The sequence below is a fragment of the Nomascus leucogenys genome, chromosome 17, assembly GCF_006542625.1.
Source record: "Nomascus leucogenys isolate Asia chromosome 17, Asia_NLE_v1, whole genome shotgun sequence".
NCBI classification, from domain to species: Eukaryota; Metazoa; Chordata; class Mammalia; order Primates; family Hylobatidae; genus Nomascus; species Nomascus leucogenys.
The window spans coordinates 12,611,931-12,633,624 of record NC_044397.1 but is presented as its reverse complement, the minus strand read 5'-3'; positions in this window follow the sequence as shown (position 1 = coordinate 12,633,624).

Here is a 21,694-nt window from a genome sequence, read left to right as displayed (position 1 = left end):
AAGTTTGTTCCTGTGGAAAAAAACCATAACCTATTATAGACATGCTCAACTGTATGGACAGATTCAAACAATTCTTTTCTCTCCCCTTATAAATAACAGTAAGTATTTTGTAACATCTTTTGGAGGGCAACTGTATATTTACTTTTCTTGCAATAGATTAGCAATACAAGTTTTGTTTTTTTTTAATCTCTCTCTGGACGAAAAAAAAAATAGCACCTTTACTTTCCTTATAAAATGTTTCTCTAGCTGGAGATATAATTTTCCCCAAATTGGCAACGTGTAGTCTTCCAGAAATATCTTTCCCTCTATCGGCCAGCAAGACAGGTGGCCCTGGCTTTGGTCCCCATTGCTCTGTGTTACTGCACACCTGGACCTAATTGTTCAGTCTCAAGTGGAGCAGGTGAGATAAGGGTGGGCTGTTGTGCAGGAAATAAATGGACTTAACACAGTGGTTTGCTTCGGCACCAGGCAGTCTCATTGAGTGAGTGGGCGGGCTTAGGCTATGGGAGGCTCGAGAGGGAGCCAGATAGAAGGACAGGTAATGCAAACACAGACTTTAGATTCCAAAATAATTCCTGGCATTAAGGAGGGCCTGGCAGCCTGCTTACATAGTAGTTAAATGCTGGTTAACACCAAGGCAGGTGCTCTGCATGGGCTGGACAATTGCAAGCACTTGGATAAATATTAGTTGTTGATTTATTCTCACTGTTTTAAGAGTGTCGGTCTCCCAGCCTTCAGGTAGATTCTACCAATTTGTTCCATCTATCCCCCTATTTAATAATTTATTCAGTTTTAAGAACACAGCAATGGAAGCAGCCATTGTTAAAGGAACGTTTCAGGTCACTTGACCTGGGTAGATTTGTAAACATAAATAAATGTCTATTGCCTGTTTAGCTCTATTTCTTAGGGGTGGAAGCGTCCAGGTATGAATTTGTCATTCACCTATGCTATTTAATTATTATGACAGATCAAAGAGACATGCTGGATGTGTTTTTTTGTGAAAAAAAAAATCACATAAAATCAATGTAAGCAGGGGAATTGAGACAGGGAAACTTGTCTTTAAACTTCAAGGAAAAATTTGAGGCTGTAACTGTGATGTGTAAAAAATATTAAAGCTCAGGTTAGTCACTTAGTTAACAAGTATTTATGGAAAGCTTAGGGTGTTCCATGCATTCTTTGGGATGATGGGACATAAGTGAGAATAAAATACAGTCCCTGATTGCAACAAGCTCACAGTCTATAGAAGGGGACTGACAACACAAACAACATGGCAGTTTTAACATGGCTGCTTATCTGAAGCCTGAGGTATGCACAGGTGCTATAGGATACCTGACTGCAACGGCTCTTCAAAGAAAAATTATTTCTTCTCTTGATGTGAAATAGATAAAGCTTCAAAAATGGGATAGAAGGCTTTAAGACGTAGATGTTCTGAATTCAATGACTTTACACAGAATGATTTATGTGAAGTGCATTAATCGGTACTGCTAGAAAGCTAATTTAAAGAAAATCATATGGCTATATTGACACGATGTGAATTTTAGAGCTCTTTAGATTGTAAGTGACAGAACTTCAGTTCAAAAGGATTCAAGACAAAGGGGAAATAAAAGTCTCATGGAGCTAAAAATTGTAGGAGCTAGAGGTACTTTGGGCACGTCTGGGCCCAAGTCTTCAAATGATGGCATCTGGAATCTGTTCCTCTCACCTTTGGCCCAGTTTTCTTCTATGCTTCCTTCCTTGTTAGAGAGGTTATCAGCACATGATATACTCCTGCAAGTCCTGGCTGACATTCAGCAAGATTCAAGAACAGTGAGAATGAATATATTTTATTAACAAATACTTCATCAGAAATCCCAGAAAAACCTCTAATAGCTTCTGATTGGGTCTGGTGTCCAACCTTGGCTAATCCTAGGGGCCAGGACAATGTGAGCCTCTAAATAACCAAACCTGGGTCACATTACTATCTTTAGAGAATGGAATCAAGTCAGTCCACCCAAATCAGGTTGACTGAGAGCAGAAGAGAGGTAGTTACCTGTAGGAAATTGGAGAACTCTTACAAAAAGTGAGCATGGTTGCTGGACTTTTTAATTACATTTTTTTAAATTTTAAGATAATTGTAGACTCGTGGGTTTTTACTGTTAAACATTTTTCTTAGATATTTAAAAATTAAAATCTATTCACTCAAAATTACTAAGCTATTTTCTCAAAGCCTGTTGTTTTATTTTTTTACATGGGATACATGTGCTGAATGTGCAGGTTTGTTACATAGGTATACATGTGCATTGGTGGTTTGTTGCACCTATCAACTCATCATCTAGGATTTAAGCCCTGCATGCATTTGTCCTAATGCTCTCCCTCCACTTTCCCCACACTCCCTGACAGGCCCTGGTGTGTGATGTTCCCCTCCCTGTGTGCATGTGTTCTTATTGTTCAACTTCCACTTATGAGTGAGGACATGTGGTGTTTGGTTTTCTGTTTCTGTGTTAGTTTGCTGAGGATGATGGTTTCCAGCTTCATCCATGTCCTATCAAAGGACACAACTCATTCTTTTTTGTGACTGTGTAGTATTCCATGGTGTATATGTGTCACATTTTCTTTATCCAGTCTGTCATTGATGAGCATTTGGGTTAGTCCCAAGTCTTTGCTATTGTAAAAAGTTCTGCAATAAACATATGTGTGCATGTGTCTTCAGAGTAGAATGATGTATAGTCCTTTGGGTATATACTCAGTAACGGGATTGCTAGGTCAAATGGTATTTCTGGTTCTAGATCCTTGAGGAATCACCACACTGTCTTCCATAATGGTTGAACTGATTTACACTCCGACCAACAGTGTAAAAGCATTCCTATTTCTCCACATCCTCTTCAGCATCTGTTGTTTCCAGACTTTTTAATGATCACCATTCTAACTGGCATGAGATGGTATCTCATTGTGGTTTTAATTTGAATTTCTCTAATGACCAGTGATGATGAGCTTTTTTTCATATGTTTGTTGGCCATATAAATGACTTCTTTTGAGAAGTGTCTGTTCATATCCTTCTCCCACTTTTTGATGGGGTTGTGATTTTTTTGTAAATTTGTTTAAGTTCCTTGTAGATTCTAGATATTAGACCTTTGTCATGTGGATAGATTGCAAAAATTTTCTCCCATTCTGTAGGTTGCCTGTTCACTCCGATGATAGTTTCTTTTGCTAAACAGAAGTTCTTCAGTTTAATTAAATCCCATTTGTCAATTTTGGCTTTTGTTGCAGTTGATTTTGGCGTTTTAGTCACAAAGTCTTTGCCCATGCCTATGTCCTGAATGGTACTGCCTAGGTTTTCTTCTAGGTTGTTATGGTTTTAGGTCTTACATTTAAGTCTTTAATCCATCTTGAGGTTATTTTTGTTTAAGGTGTAAGAAAGGGGTCTAGTTTCTGTTTTCCGGTACTAAAAAGCTATGTGATATTAGGCAAATCACTTGTGTTCTCATCTTTAAATGTAATTTTTCTGGTTCTATTTTATAGGATTGTTCACAAGATTAATACAATGACAATATCTTTTTAAAATGGAAATTACTACTAAAATATTGTAGCATTTCTTTACAAGCATATATCTTTTAAACATGTATTTTTACTCACATTTGTATAAAGTTTTCTTTCTATTATATTATCTCTACCTCTTATGTACATAGAGAAACACTTGGTTTTAACATCTAATATGATAATTTAGCCTCTTACACTTTGAAGAAAATTAAGATTTGGATTTTCCATACTCCTTCATTGATTCTTCATTGCTTATTTGTAGATTAATTAAGCAAGCATTATTTATATTGTCACTGACAGGCAGCATGATATAAGTGATTATAACTGTCAATAATGCAGCTTGCTGGGTGTTTTTTTTTTTTTTTTGAGTGAGTGGCATGAACATTTCTCTTCACTAATTAGAAATTTATTCTATACAACTCTTCCTTAGGGTTGACCAGTCCTGCCTTTCACTAAGAGACTTCTCACAGTGAAAGGGCTGCCTAGGGGGCACTGGAAAGCTTAGTCAGCAGAGGAATGACCTTCTTCCTGAAGGCTGACTGAAGAAGGGTACGTGGCAATGAGCAAGAGGCTTCACAAATGACAACTAGTCATTTGTGCTGGGCGTAGAGTCTTCTTGCCTGCATTCTAAGATGGTGGGGATGACAGGAGGTGGGTCTGCATCATCAGCTCAGCACATGGGCATGGAACCAGGAATGGACTGGGAGGTAAGACTTTTGCTTAATGTCTGAGTTTCCTTAAATCTTTTTAGAACAAAGCAGGACAAAAATTTTAAAATAAACTAGTATATGACCTTGAATACATTAAACAAAACAATTCTACAAATTTTCAAGCTTAGAACACTCTTTCAGCACTGATTTTAAAAAATAAATTAAGATTAAGGAAGCAGTTTATGTTTCTTAAATTAGTTTATTAATTGTTTTTTCCTGAGTAGTAAAGTCTTAAGCAACAAGTAGACAATTTGGTAAGCAAGTAACAGTTATAATCATAAACCAGACTTCTCACCTCCTAAGGATCACTGCCAGCCCTCTAGAGTCTGACATAAGTAAATCACACAATCAAGCAAATTCTTGATCACCCCAGTCATCTAGATAGAAAAGCTCCAATAGAAAGGAAGGTCTATTCTGATTATGATGGGTTGGTGACATGGAGAAGGATTAATAATTCAGACTGTAGACAATTTTGGCTATATATTTAATACACATATACACAAAAATATGTATATTTATATATTGAAAGTGAATAATAATAGCTAATATATATATATAAATATAGAGAGTAATATTTAAATAACATATAGAAACTTAAGTCCTACAATTCTATGTGTCACTGCACAATGGCAAGCTAACTGTTGAAGAAGAAAGTATGGACAGACTCCATTCCATAGATTGTAAACCTGAACGAAATAAATGAGGTACCAAGGCAAGCTTCTCTCCCACGTCTCTTTCATAAGTTGTGGGCATTGCATTTTCATAACACACCTTTACACCATTTTAAATATGAATGTCAATTGCAGGAAAGATTAAAGGCATTTTCCTAAGAGCTTAATTCACAGGGCGTGTCCTAAGTATTAGCAAAAGCGAAGTCCAGTATGGGTAAGAGCAAATAAAATGAGATTGCTGTTTAATAAGCCATATTTGTAATTGAACACAAGACTTTCAAGTGCTAGAACTAAAACTGCTTTCTGAGAGCTATCATATATCAGATGGTTTCCCTGAGCACTCGCAAATTAAAAGATTTTTAAAAATATAGTGCTATTCCATTTATGTGTTTTACACAGGGTTAGATTGATCACATTAATAATCAATAACATTTGGAAAGAAATGATGTTTGTTAAGCCAGCCTCAAGTTATGATTTATTTATTTTTATGTAGGGACTTGAGTTGGCTGGGAAAATGACTGCTCAGTTCTCTTTTGCCTGCCAAAAAGCAGACATTTTAGAAACAGTGATGTAAAAGTCAGTAAGAATTATGTGGCTTCAAGTGGCAGAATACCTACCTACAACTGGCTTGAGCATAGAGAGAGATTATTGGCTCATGATACCTCAAAGTCCAGAGGCTGGTATGGCTTCAGACAGGTCCGCACCCAGGGAATCAAATGAAATCATTTGGATCCATCCTGTCTTCCAGCTTCACATTGTACCCAGATGTGAAGAATTTAGAAGCTTTTCTTTCCTCACTCCTTTCCTTTCCTCACTATTGGCTTTAGTCATAGATACGCTCTCCTGTCTTGTGCCACAGTGGCCTCCAGGAGCTCCATGTTTATATCCTTACAGTTCTAGTTCAATTGAAAACAGAGTCTGCCTTTCTTTAAACAGTTTCCAAGCTCTGATATTCCAATCCATTGGCTCTGATTGGGGCTCATGTCCGGTCTTGAACCATGTTTGGTGACCAAAGGACTACAGAGTCTTAACCAAATCTAACTACCTTACGCATTTGTGCCAGAAGCTGAAGGAAGTGTCAGCATCACCTGGGCAATAGGTATTTATCACGAAATAAACTTCCCTATTCCTCAGCCCATCACATTATTATGTAGATTTGGTTAAAGTGAGGCTGCAATGATTTCCTCATCCTATGCAGTAGTTTCCTCTACCTGAGGGTTTCTTAAGCAAAATATTCCCAGAGCCAGACTTGAAAGGCATGTACCTTAGAATTCTTGAAGCCAGGATTTATGATTCAGTTCTAAGCTGAAGATGGTGAGTATTAATTGGGAAAGGATGCAGGAAGAAAACCCTCTAAATTCTTCACATCTGGGTACAATGTAACATAAAAGGAGGAACAAAGCTATTAAATTTGGGTAAAAAGGAAAGAATGTTAAGGATAGTCTAAAGATTGTGTCTTACCTATGTATATATGCTTTTAGCCAAATTGCCAGAAATAACAAAAGGAATGATAAATCTCCTGTTTAATCCTGATTACTGCAATTTATTCTGCACCCCTGCTATTCCTCAGAAACCAATTTCCCTGGGTTCACTAATGTCCTAAAACTGCCAAATACAAGAACATATTCCTGTCCTTATGTTAGTTGTTATTTCTGTTTGATTTTGTAATCTTGACTCCTAATTCTATGTAATTCTGCTCCCTGATGGCTTTGATAATAACATTCATCTTAATGACTTTTCTCCTATTTCTGTGGTCCTGTTTCTAGTCTCTCATCATCCAAGTGAGAAACTGAGAGTGAGACTAAACTTATCCTTCATACATGTTCCTTCTCCAACACATTCAGTTTGATTTTTAACAACTTACATTAAGACGACTTGCATACTATAAAGCTCACTCATCTAAAGTGTATGATGCAGTAAATTTTAGTATAGTCACAGATTCATGCAACTATCACCACAATCAATTTTAGTACATTTTATCACCCCCAACAAGAAACTCCATATTCATTAGCAGTCACTTTCCATTTCCCCCCAACCTTCCATCCCTGCATCCTCAGCCCTAGGAAACCACTAATCCACTTTCTGTCTTTATCAATTTTCCTATTCTAAATGTTTCATATGAATGGAATTATATGTGATGTGGTCTTTTGTGACTGGCTTCTTTCCCTTAGCATAATAAACTTTGAGGTTCAACCGTAATATAGGATGTATCAGTATTTCATTCATTTTGTCAAATAGTATTTCATTATATAGCTATATCAAATTTTATTTATCCATTCATCAGTTGATGGTCACTTAGGTTGTTTTCACTTTTGGGGGATTATGAATAATCCTACTAGTAGCATTCATGTACAAGTTTTTGTATGAATGTATGTTTTATTTCTCTTGAGTATATACCTAGGAGTAGAATTGCTGTATTTCTTTTATCAGGGTGCCAATCCCATTTGTGAGGGCTTCACCCTCATGACCTAACCATCTACCAAAGGCCCTGCCTCCTAATACCATCAGCTTTGAGAATAAGATTTCAACATGTGAATTTTGACAAGACACAAATATTCAGTCTCATAGCATATGTATTAGCTCATTTTCACATTGCCAAAAAGAAATATCTAAGACTGGGTCATCTATTTTTCTTTAAAAAAGAGGTTTAATTGGCTCACAGTTCTACAGGCTGTACAGGAAGCATGGCAGCAACTGCTTCTGGGGAGGCCTTGGGGAGCTTACAATCACGGCAGAAGACAAAGCCAGAGCTAGCATCTTCACAACATGGCCAGAGCATGAGGAAAAGAGATGGGGGAGGTGCCACATACTTTTAAACAACCAGACCCTGTGATAGATCTATCATGAGGACAGCACAAAAGAGATAGTGATAAACCAGTAGAAACTGCCCCCATGATCCAATCACCTCCCACCAGGACCCACTTCCAACACTGGGGATTACAATTTGGCACCAGATTTGGGTGGGAACACAGATCCGAACCATATCAGCATACCTACTCTTCTTTCCATTTTGTGACCTCTGTCGTAGTTTAGGATCTCATTAGTTTTCTTTTTTTTCTTTTCTTTTCTTTTCTTTTCTTTTGTTTTTTTTTTTTTTTGAGACGGAGTCTCACTATGTCACCCAGGCTGGAGTAAAATGGTGTGATCTCAGCTCACTGCAACCTCCACCTCCCTGGTTCAAGCGATTCTCCTGCCTCAGCCTGCTGAGTAGCTGGTATTATAGGCATGCACCCCCATGCCTGGTTAATTTTTGTATTTTTAGTACAGACGGGTTTCACCATGTTTGCCAGGCTGGTCTTGAACTCCTGACCTCAGATGATACACCCTCCTCAGCCTCCCAAAGTGCTGGGATTATGGGTGTGAGACACTGTGCCTAGCCTAGGACCTCATTAGTTTTCACTGGGATTAGGGAATATATATTTATAGACACAGTAAGTGTGTGTGTTTTAGTATGTATGTATGTAAGTGTATGTGGGTGTTTGTGTGTAATCTCATCTATATATACCCATATATATATTGCTCTTTGTGTGGTGGTAAACTTCCCTTTTCAAGGAAGGGATTACTTTCTGAAGAGTTAAAGGTTTAAAATGAAAATAATCTGAAAAGCAATTCCTCACTTTCTCACAAACTATGAGACTGAGTCCTTAGAAATCAGTTTTTTGCTTTGTTCTTTAAGAAGTAAATGATAGGAAGAGGGCTGAGTAATTGAAATGAGGAAAGTGATCTTATTAAATAGGCTTTGAATCCCAATTATACTTAAAATGTATTTCTTTCTGTAGCCAAAAATGTAATAAACGTGAATAAATCTTCTTTATCATCATTTATAATATCATCTGTACAGATAATCTAATAACCTCTATGGAATGTCTGCTCTGTTCTAGGCACTCTACATTTTTTTAACTTAATTTCACAACCTTACAAGGTAGTTACAGATGAGTATCACAGAGGCATTAACTGATACTAGAAAGGTTAAGTGAAGTACCCAGGGTCGCAGAGCTAGTTTGGATCTGTGTTCCCGCCCAAATCTGGTGTCATATTTTAACGAGGATTTCACCCAAGGATTCTCTTGCTCTAAACCCACATTCTTTCTTAGGCCAAGTACACATCAAAGCATTATTCTATTATTTAAGTGTCAGAATAATGAAAAAAAAACAGCATTTCTTAGAGAAGAAAGGTAATGTGGGCTGAGGCTGTCAAGGACGGGATCAGAAAGAGGTGACTTTTAAGCCAGCCCTTAGAAGGAGATGGAGAGAAGGTAGAAATGTTTTGCCATAAAGAATAGCATGGCTATCATTGATAGGAGCTGAATTATGAGAACACATGGACACAATGGGGGGATCAACACACACTGGAGCCTGTTGGAGTGGGGTAGGATGAGGGGAAGGAGAGCATCAGGGAAAATAGCTAATGGATGGTGAACTTAATACCTAGGTGATGGGATGATCTGTGCAGCAAACCATCATGACACACATTTACCTATGCAACAAACCTGTACATCTTGCACATGTACCCTGAGATTAAAATTAAAGATGAAGAAAAAAAAGAATAGTATGGCATAAGGAAATAGTCTCATAGAACATTCAGTCTGGGCCTCATAAGAGAGTGCTTTTTTTTTGCTTCATCTCTTTGGGACAAATGTTCCTGCTTGATTTAATAGAAATGGTATATTCTCTGCAGATACCTTTGAGCCATACTCTGAGATGCAGAGATATTTTATGTTGGAACCAGCTCTGTCAGCATGCTTGAATAGGCAGAATTATTCCTCTAAGCTATCTGAAATGGAGCTGAGTTACCAATAAGCAAATCATAACACACAAGAATGGAAAAGACGAACATTTATTCCATCCAACTAGTGCTTACATTAATCTGATTAATTAAAGCATGAATGAAAACTGTTTACTTGTGAGTGTTGTGAAAGAGCAGCATTAAATTAGCCCTTCACCCTAGGAGACACACTGTGATTGTTGGCTCTCATTCTGTTTTTAGCCTCATTGCTTTCTTGTGTTTCCTACTAGTGGAAGCTGGGACAGTGCATAGCCAGTGAAGGCTTTCTCTTATTTCACTGGTGACCAGACTCAAACAAAAGCAAAGTTTTTATATTGAAATTCTTCAAGAAACTTGCCATCAGATGAGTACATATGCATGACCACAAGGCCACTACCCAAATGGAGGCAACAAAATGAGGGTCATCTTTTGCCTTTTTGAAGATTTTTCCAGAGTTCCCAGTTGGGTTTAATCTAATTAAGTTTCCTCTAAATATTTTTATAAACAACAAGTTTATTTCCAGTTTTCTATTCTTTGCATTAACTAGGGGGTTTAATAATTTGTCATATTTATCAGTGGAGATAAATTATTTTTATTGAATATATTCTAGCAAAAGATGCTTTGAAGTTTTTTTTTTTTGGAAATACTTAAGAACCTAAACAATGTGACCAAAAATTGCTCATAAAATAGCCTGTTGCTCAGGGTCTTATGTTGGCTTGGTTTCTGCCTTTGACCTTGCAATGTCTGTCTATAGTGACCACATTAAATGTTACTTGGACTTAATAAGATCTTCTGCCTTCAAAGATGAAGCAAAAAGTGTTGATAGTTTTTAAAATAAAGAAATGAAAGTAATAGGGTGTGAGAAGTGTCTTAAAATTGAAATAAACTCAAAATAAAATTGAATTTATAGGAAACTGGTTATGACATGGAGTGCCATAAAACTGAAAATATTTGACTGTAGAGATTTCTTGGTAAAGAAGAGCAATATTTGGAGTCATAATTTTAAATATAACGTCAAGTTCTGTTTAAATAAACATAAAGTTTATTTAAAATTTAGACAAGATAGAAGGCTAGAGAAAGAAAGGGAAGCTTTATTTATTAAGTCAAAATATATGTTATAGCATTTATCAAATTCATAAGATATTTGACCAAGTGATAAATATAAAGCTTATATTCTGAAAGCATAGACAAAAAATGCAACCAGCTTTGTGGTGGAAAGTTGTTTAAGTATATTGATAATATCCTTTTAAAATTTGTCCACCTGAAGCCTCTCTTGATCACCTGCTTGCCTCCAACCTTGGAAATTTTGTTAGCTCTGCCCCTAATACTTGGCTGTCTCTATTACATCTGTAATACTTGGCTGTATTATGAAGTATATCCCACTCAGTGGTAATCTTGGTTTTGTTTCCTTCTCATCTATTAGAAGGTGAGCAACTTGAAGCAGAGGCTTCGCCTTGTCTTTGTGTCTCTGGCACCTTACCAAAGGCCTGCTAATAAATAATTATCATATTGAATGGGTCTACACAATGTTCTCAGTGTGCTCAGACATCTGTGATCACCTTTACTTACAGAGACAGGGCAGGTTTGCAATATTTGCCCCTATCTTTTTAAGCTAATACCTGGAGGTGCAAACTAGGTGGAGCAGAGCCCAGGAGCTATTTCTAGGAAGAAAGCATTTCTCTGATCCTTTGCTTCTGCCCACAGTGTTAATAACATTTTGTTCTGCACCCACACTCTCAATTTCATTCCAGCTGGGACTCTTCTGATTAGCATCCTGCTCTTTGCCTTCCCAGAGACAGAATAAAAGAAGGAGCCACAATAACAGAATTAGACAAATTGTGACGGTGTCTTATGTCAATGTCAAAGGGAGAAAATATAAACAAGTTCAAAACTTGTCTAGGGATAGTTTTTTTTTTTTTTTTTTTTTTTTTTTTTTTTTTTTTTTTTTTTTTTAGGTGGAGTTTCGCTCTTGTTGCCCAGGCTGGAGTGCAGTGGCATGATCTCGGCTCACTGCAACCTCCGCCTCCCGGGTTCAAGCGATTCTTCTGTTTCAGCCTCCTGAGTAGCTGGGATTACAGGCATCCGCCACCATGCCCGGCTAATTTTTGCATTTTCAGTAGAGGCTGGGTTTCACCATGTTGGTTAAGCTGGTCTCGAACTCCTTACCTCAGGTGATCCTCCTGCCTCAGCCTCCAAAATGCTGGGATTATAGGCATGAGCCACCGTGCCTGGCCTCAGGAGAGTTATTAAGCACGTCCTGCTGATAACTTCAAAATAATTTTGTATTAGTTTGTGATTTCAGAAACACCTTCACAAACCTTATTTTTAAAATTTGATTGATCCTTATAGCAACATTGTCAGTTTTGGTGAGGGAGGGAGCTATAATGCTGTATCCACACAAAGGAATCTGCTTTAGTTGATTGGTAAAGTCTTCACAGGACCTGGAATTTACAAGATTGGTAGCTTGATATACAGATGATATTTGGAAAGGGAAAAATGTTACCAATGGAGATAACAATGTGAGAATGAAACAGAGGCATAAAAATGTATGTTATAATTCAGAATACTCAGTAGTACAGAAACTAAGGGTACATGGTGAAGAGGGGATGGAACCTACAAAGGTAAAGCAGCCAGGAATCACATCAGAAAGGATCTTGCTTGCCATGCTAAGGGGCTTGCACTTCATCCTTGGACAGTAGTGAGTCCCTGAATGCTGTTTAATAGAAGACAGCTACGACTAGTTCTGTGCTTCATAAAAATTATTCAGAAGCATTGTTGCTCATGATTAGAACAGAAGCATGCCCTTTTTTTCTGCTTCAAAATATATTCTATTCACACTTGAAATTCAATTGCATGATCCTACCCAAAGTAAAGGGCAATTACCAACCTGCTCACTGTAAATCTCACTCTTCTCCGAAGAAAGAGTCTCCAGATGAAAGTGAGGGGGACTTCTGCTATTACAGGGATGATCCCAGATACATTTAAATTTTATTAAAAATCATTTGCTACTATTAGCCCATTATCATTATTAGTAAATTAAATATGATATTCTTTATGTTTAAAACATTGCATCTGATATGAAAGAAATGATAGTGGAAGAAGGAAGGCAGAAGAAGAGCAATAAGAGCACTAGGTGGAGAACCAGGAGAGAGACCTGACTTACTGGGGCATGGCAGAGAACCTGAGCTTTGTTGCTGTAACCACAACTGCTACTGAATTTATCCCAACAGCAAAACTCCCACTCTTATATTTTAAGCCTTCTCTGCTGGTGCCCTGTTCTAAACTTACAAGGCTGGATGACTCCTAACAAGTGTTAAAAATACTTGACTGTAGCCTAGGGATGTATATTTTTTTAATGTGTGGGTAAAGAGTTTTCCTTCTTCAACAAGTTCAATTGAAGAAAGCATTTTATGCCTATTTCAAAACACATGCACAAATTTAGGAGCGGTGAGATGAATTCTTTTGCAGCTATTTTGATTTGTGTTGTTTCCCCCTTGGAATTTGTGGATAGAAACTGTTATATTAAGCTCCACATAATTATATTTCAACTTGAACTTTAAAAGTAGGGCTGGAGACCTGAGGTAGTGATTACCCCGAGGATCTTTTTATCCTTTTAAGGGCAGATGAGGTAGATGAGTCCCTACTTTTATAACTAGAAGAATTTGATAGGCTAATGTTTCTGATGATATGTTCTGTTAAAAAAACTAACCCCGAGATACTCTTTAAAAAGAGTTCTGTTGTCCAATATTTATTCTAAATTCTTCTTATAAAAAGCTCTCTATTAAAGAATCATAATACACATTAGTGATCTAAATATCTTAAGAAATCCTTCAGTAACAAAATTAATCCGTTTAACATTTTATTGCTTGCCCTCTACTTCCTCTCTTCTTATCATGGGTCAGAATGTGGACATGAATGTCAGCCAATCTCAAATATGAGGCTGAGGAAAATGCCCTAAGAGGGAACACAATAGTAAAATGGGTCCCTGTCCACCTCGCAAAGCAAAGCCTGCCTTTCAACCTAGACTTTTATGGGGAGATCATTTTTTGTCCTGCTTTAGTGAGGGTTTTTAAGTTTCATTTGTTGAAACTGCCACCTGCCTCGGCCTCCCAAAGTGCTGGGATTATAGGCGTGAGCCACCGTGCCCAGCCCCTACATTATAGTTTTCTTAAGTCTCTATTTTAGTCAGGGTTCTCCAGAGAAACAGAACCAATAAGATAGATAGATAGATGATGATAGATGATAGATAGATAGATAGATAGATAGATAGATAGATAGATAGATGATGGATAGACAGACAGACTATATGGGATTTGTTAGGGAAATTGGCTTAAGGAGTTATGGAGGTTAAGAAGACCCAGGGTGGACCATCTGCAAGCTGGAGAACCAGGGAAGCTGGTAGCGTGGATCAACCCAAATCTGAAGGCCTCAGAATCTGGGAAGCCAGTGGTGTAATTCTCAGTCTGAAGTCAAAGTCCTGAGAACTCAGGGGGCCACTGGTGCAAGTCTAGGAGTCCAAAGGCCATAGAACCTGGAGTTCTGATACACAAGGACAGGAGAAGAGGGATGACCTAGTTCCAGAAGACCGAGAAAGAGAAAGTGATTATGCCTTTCCTCTGCCTTTTTGTTCTCTCTGAGTCTCAGCCAACTGAATGGTGCTCACCAACACTGGGTGAGGGTGGATCTTGCTTCCTTATTCAGTCCAGCAAGTCCAATGCTAATCTCCTCCACAAGTGGCCTCACAGACACACAAAGAATTAATACTTTGCCGGCTATCTGAGTACTCCTTAATCCAGTCAAGTGGACAGGTAAAATCAACCATCACTGTCACCTACCTTTTCTGAGGATCAATCTCCTGATTTATAAAATAAGAGAGAAGTTTACATATTCACTCTGGTCATGGTATCTTGTTGTTTAAGAGCCGAAGTGGATGTAAGAGCCAGCTGTCCCTACATCAGACTCTGTATCAGAAACCATTTGACAACACCTCTGACAGGTGTTCAAATTCTAGTAGAATTCAGAGAAATATCTGTCTGCCAAGGCAGCTCTATTTATTGCCATCAGTTATCATTAAGTCCTTTCTAGTACTGAGCAAAAATGTAATGGTAAAATCAGCTAGAACTTGGAGATTTGAGTCCTCCCTCTTCACCTGGTCACATGTGAGTCAACTGGCAGTCCTCATTATTCACCTTTCCACTAAATTTTACCATCTATCTTCATAATTTTTCAGATATTATACTGCATTGTTCAGCAATCTCATCTGCAAGCGTTTGTTTCTCTTTCCATCCACTCTTCCAAAAACTCTGTCACATCATCTTGGGGAACATTGAAAGTCACTGCTGGATATTTGATATCTGGTGACAGCTTTATCTTTCTTCTGTATGGGTGCAACTTGGATTTCAACAATGATATCTTTTATTCTTGACTCACCATTCCATCTACTCCACTTGTACATGATAATGTGGCTTCAATCCCTGCTATAAACATGGTTTAGGATGCTACTTCTGCATATTTTGCCCCATCTTGCTCCATAGCCACATACGAAAACTTGTAGCTTGGCCCCTAGACTCCTTTTATCCAAAAAGGAGATGGGTTAGATTTCCAAATATGCAGGCATTTCCCCACAGGTCTTCTGCATACCTTTTTCTGCATACAGAAAAGATAAAGATAAAAATGGAAACTTAAAACAACCTCTGGCAATTCAGTGGGACTCTCTTGTGTACATGATCACAAGCATCTGAAAAATGCAAGATGAGGTATTAGATCTGGGAGATACTGGTTTTATCAAGCATATCTTGTCGTTTCTAACGTTTTCTAGTTACTGACAATGAGTCACTGCTAATTTTTCCATCCTCTTTGTCGCAATTACTGACCTCAAGAAGGCAAAGAGTTTCATGTGTTCTTTGAATGGATTTGAAGCCTTGTGCATCCAAAGATTCTGTTGACTTCCACCGTGCAAACTGACTTTGATGTACCGATGACTCCAGCAGGCTGGGAGTATATTACTTCCCCAGGAAAACTCTGTCCCATTTCTGTTTATGCATGTAGCTGTCCTTGCTGAGGCAGTAGGATCAACTAACCAACAAAATCTTCTCTGAGGCCTGAGCACTTTCCTTTGGGGCCACCTTCTTGAGTTCAGCCTGCATCACTCACTAACCTTGGTTGGTCACAGGAACAGTTATGACAGTACATCTGCACAGATGATGAAGGCATGACTGGCTTAAGGGCCTTCTATGTCCCTTCCTTTACCACTAACCTTAAGATAGAGTTTATTTCTGATAGTTCCATTCTGGCGGTGGTATTCTACACCTTTGCTGAACACATTTAAGCTACTACTCTGATTTCAATTCACCTCTCTACTTCAGCATCTCAGTGATGAACTACATTCTTAAAACAATGTTAGTCCACCCAGAGGACTCTGTATTGCTAGTCAATTTTTAGAACAAGGAAACACTCACCGGAGTCGAACCCAAGGTAATAACAATATATATATATATATATATATATATATATATATATGGGTATGTGTGTATATATATTGTGTATCTGTATATATATGTATTTAATAGATTTATGTTTATTTTTCCATACATGTTAAGTACAAATTTGGAAGCATAAGATGACTTCTCTGCAATTATTTTGATATGTGTTGCTTCCCCTTTGGAATCTGTGGATAGAAACTATTATATTAGGTTCCACATCACTAGTTATATTTCAACTAAAATTTTATAAGTGGGGCTGGGTATATGTGCATCTCTACTTGATATAGCTGCATCATCCAATGATGGGTATATATGCATCATCCAGTGATGCTGGGTGCGGGAAGATTGCCATTTAGTACCCAGGTGGCAATTAATTTTGTGGTATTATATTTCTGGGTGTTCCCTCCATTCATGACATTCTTTATCATCTATGATTCAATTATTTGCCTGGCTCAAGAAAGCACCTTTATTTCCCAGTTAACTACGATGTGATAGAGGTGACTTTAAGTAACTGGTTTATTGTGATCAACACGGGTCAAAGGAATAGGTGTGCAGTGCCACTCCAGAAACTTACCAGAGAGTACTTATGTGTTCTACAAAGTGAACCTGGAGGCACAGTTTCTCCAGAATTCATCTTCCTCTGCCCACTCCACCAACAGAACAGTTGGCATCCTTTAGACCAGGGGTCCCAACCCCCAGGCTGCAGACTAATATGGTCCATGGCTTAGGCTCCATCATTCTAGGGTTTGATTTTTAGTTTACTTTTCTTGTTTGCCATACTGGAATTTGCTAATATAGCTGTGGTCCCTGTACCTTATTATGGTGTAACAAATGCAGTAAGGATTGGGGCTTCTTCTGATAATTAAGACTTCCATCTGCCCTTCCTAGGTTCAACTTTAATACTTCCTACAGATGGGCAACAGGGCTATCTGCTCAGTGCAACCCCCAGAATTCCAATTGTCTGTGCTGTCTCCACTCCATACCATAACTAAGCCTAGGGAGCTCCTCCTGAAGTTCTTCATTGGGCTAAATTAAGAACAGAATCGTCGTTCTCTATCTGGGTGTTTTCTACCCCACTGAGAGAGGTGAAATTGTCAGAACAAAAATTTAGGAATTTACCAAATGCAGTTTTTTTTGGCTGATAATTACTATGATTAACAATAATGACAATGATAAGCTTAGAAAAATTAAACACTAAACAATGGCTACTGTAAGAACACTGAAATGACTTTATAGTTTACTATCAGTCTTTCATCTTTCAGGGATATTTTTGTGGACATCTGGTGATCACATTTTAGTATTGGGTTCAGAGAGTATCAATTTACCTGTTTCTTCATCATGCTATATTGGGTTATTTTCTCCACCATAAAGGTAGACCTACTGATGAGAATTGTCAGGACAACCTTTGTGTATTTCTGTTACCCTCAGCAAGGTGCTACCAGCCAGCATTAGTGTATTTCTGGTGTTGGTAACAGGATCATGTGAGCCTTGTAGATGAGAAGTCCTTGTTGCCCAGGGGATCATAGAATGCTGCTGTCTTTCAGACAGCCATCTTCGGGGAAGAGAAGGGTCTCTGGCAGAGCTCTATGGATCCTGCACATCTCTTTCACCTCTCTGCCTTGTTCTTTCACTCATTAATTTCTTGACAATTTATTTTCCTTAATAACTCTAGTTCCTTCTGTTTATCTTCTTCTGTCAATCCTTGCATCCATTGCAAATCCATCACCCGCTCTGAAATACCACACCGAATGGAGGTACTCCTAAAGACCTTCCTTCTTTTCCACTCTTGTTTTACCCTTGGCTTACACAACTGGTGAACAACTGGAGCTGAGGACAAAAAGCACATAAATTCCAAAGGTCAGTGGAATCACTTCCTCGTAGTTTACATCTCCTGTGTCTTAAGTAGAACTCAAATAGAACATAAGCATTGAGAACAGAGGTCTGAGTTGGAGGTCAAGACATAGTTTACTAGCTGAGGGACTTTGGCTTTATTTTTCTCATCTCTAAGAGGGAAAAGATAAAAATCTACTTCACAGACCTGTTGCTAAGAATAATGAGATAGTTTATGTACAGTACTTAGCACATTGCTTGGCACATAAAAAGTGCTCAATAAATGTTATATATTTATAACATTATTTGTAACACCTCCTCTTTCAAGGAATTATGAGAATTATTCTGTTTGTCAGACTTTGTTTATGGAAATTATGTCCTTTTGATGGCCCAATTTTTCTTTTCCTTTGTTTCTTCATCTTTTGATAACATACTATTAAATGTCAACAATTCATACTAATTGGAACTAGTGTAATAAGCTGTCCCCCTCATCAGTATTAGCAGTTGTTGAACATGGCATAAAAATATGCCCATTTTGGCTTACAGGTCCTTGATTCTCTAATGATAATAGTGCAGGAAAAACATTAGATATGGAGTTCAACTTTTTAAAACTGTCTTGATGTTGGTGACCAATAATTTAAAAGAGGTTAGCATATTTTAAGGTGACTAAAACAGTACAAATGAAATTGCCATTTAAAAATGTCTGTTCATTTGCTTTTCTCCAATGCAGATAGTTTAAATAAGAAGTGATGCAAGAAAAATGTAAACAAATATTAGGTATAAACTAGGAACTTAGTCTTCTTTTATTTTTCTGAATCAGGTGGATAATATTTAAAATTTGAATGATAAATGGTAGAAAAAATTAAATAACAGTCAATATGCACAACTTAATGGAGGTAAAATAAGGCTTACTTACTTTTATCTCTATAAATTAAAATAATTTTGAAAATCAAGCTGCCAAAATAAAAGTGTGGATTTTATCATTAAAGCAATGCCCGAGAGACATGTTATTGAGAAATTATGTGGCATTGGTTTGTTGTTACTAGCCAAATGAATGCCTAACTCAAATTGATTTCATAAAGAATTAGTGTGTGTATGTACTTGTGTGTCTGTGTGTGTATATGTGTATATATATATTTATATACACATGCACACATATCTACCATGTGACATGTTGCTATTTTTACAACTTATTTTAAAGCAGCTAACATTTTCTAGATGAGATTAAACATTTTCCATAAAAATAAAATTACAATAGTTACCTCAAAGTTTGTTTATCCTGGAAAAAAAGGTGTTAACATGATATAAGAGTTGTTCAATAATGTTTTACCAAAATTTTGTCAGAACTCCATTAAAAACAATTCAAGACCATAGTGGCCTAATTTCAACACTGGCATCATTAACCTAACATATTTATGGAATATTCACTATATGTTCTGTTTTCTGCTTAAGTATATGAATTAAACATAGTTTAAATAGTTTACTCAAAGAACATGCTGTTTGCTTCATTGATTTCACAGTCTATGACATGCATATTAATAAGAACATAGGAATCCACACACAGAAATAATAGCATTCCTATTGTGCCTTAATAAAAATGTATGAATTTTCTATGATTATTTGGGTGAGTCTTATATTTCAGATACTATTCTGTGAACCACGTTTACGGAAGTGATCAAAACAGGCAAACATCTCTGCCTTCAAGGAATTTACATTTTTCTTGGAGGAGGCGGACAATAGACACAATATATAGTACGTCAGCTAAATACTAAAGGGAAAAACCAGAGGAGGGGATAGTGTGTGGTACTGAGGGTCAAGGCCAGCCTCAGTAAGAAGGCAGCTGTGAGCTGTGACAAGAATGAGGGAAGTGAGCCATATGGAGCCCATGTAAGAGATTTCCAGGCAAAGAGATTAAAAGGTGGACACCTCCTCAGGAATGGACATACCTGCCACGTTTGAGTAATGAGAAAGAAGATAAAATGGCTAAAGAAGAGTGAGTGAGGGCAAGAATAACATCAGAGAAGTAAAGGAGTCCAGATTGTGAGCATTGTGAACACTGGGAAAGGCATAGACTTTATTCACAAGGAGATGGGTAGCTACTAAAAAGTTTTGAGAAGAAGAGTATGTGATATGACTTAGGGTTGAAAAGGATTGCTCCAGTTTCTGTGTCATATAACCCTATGGTCTTGAAACTGGGATATTGTATCCCTAGGGGCATAAGATGGCGTGCCTAGAGGTACACAAAATCCCAGGATCAGTTAGGCACATCTTCCTTAAGGATAAAATTTACCCTCAAGACTATGGGGAAAATGATTACTGTGTTAAGAAAAACATTTAAATTTTATGTAAATTATTGTAAAATTCCCATGATTTTAAAAATAAAGTATCAATAATATTTCATATTTGTGGCATCTTAGGCTTTAATCTTATGGGTTTAAGCTTCTTGGCCATCAGGAGTAATTTGTTGAAATTGCAAATTAATTTGGTAAAATCATCATAATTATGTGCCCTGAGAGTTTATGTATCTTATGATAGTGCAGGAAACTTGTGAGATGAAATAGTTGAGTGTATACATTAAAATAATTGATCTACCAAGTCACTTTAATTATTTATTTGTTCAGTGTTAAAAATATATTTTCAAAACCAAACTAATACATCTTAATAATGTTGTAGAAATGGAAGTAAGGGAAAATTTAAGAAACTGGGTTTGTTCTTCTGACTTGCTTATTAATACTGGATAAGTTACTGAAGAGTGGGCTTTGGTTTCCTCGTCTATTTAATAGTGTGGGAACAACCTTATGCTAAAGCAATCTATTCAGTATAACTTTAGCACATAGAAAATAAAATATTATGAATCCAAAGAAAACGTAGCTTGCGATCATGTATTTTATTAAATGTATTTATCAGCATTTTGGCTTCTGATGGACATGTGTATATACATATTTCGTGGATAAAAAAATTACTTAACTATTTTTATATTAGATACTATCAATTATTCTGGCTTATCTGGGGACTTTTAATGGTAAATTTTATATCAAATCTGACAAAGAGTATTTCAGACCCGTTTAAGACCTAGAACTCATCATGAGTTCTAAAATTGGTTCTCAGCACCATGGACAGCGTTACTGCAATAGGAAATTAAAGATCAATTTGGCCCCAAATTAAAATGGTATTGTAAAAAAGTGGGAAAAAAATGCTTATCCTTTTACTTCAAGTTTTAAAAAAAAGATCCTGGCCTTCACAACTGTTCATAAAAAGAGTAATTAATTAAACAAACATGTATTGAGAACATCATATGCTCAGTAAAACTTTGATTCTATAAATGGTGTCATTTACCAAATGGATTCTTTTGACGATTTAATTTTCTCTTATCTCTCTAAGAAGATATAACTACACACTATAGTATACTACTACAATTATCAAATTTCATATTGCATGTAACTTGTCATCTGTATTTTTGTATTTAGCTCAGATTAACTAAAGATTTTTCAAGTTTGTCTTTAAGTCATTTAATTTTCCTGCTTTATCTTTAACCTTTCAACATTCCTCCAAACAATAACAACACAAGTGTTGTGTGTTAACTTCTCTAGTGACAAAAACTTATACTTCTCCACAAAGAGATATGATGTTCATTAACAATAAGCTTGACATCTAAAATCGTTTTATAGGAGATACATGTTACTTTTTCAGATGCTATATAAAGTTAAATAAATCTTAAGTT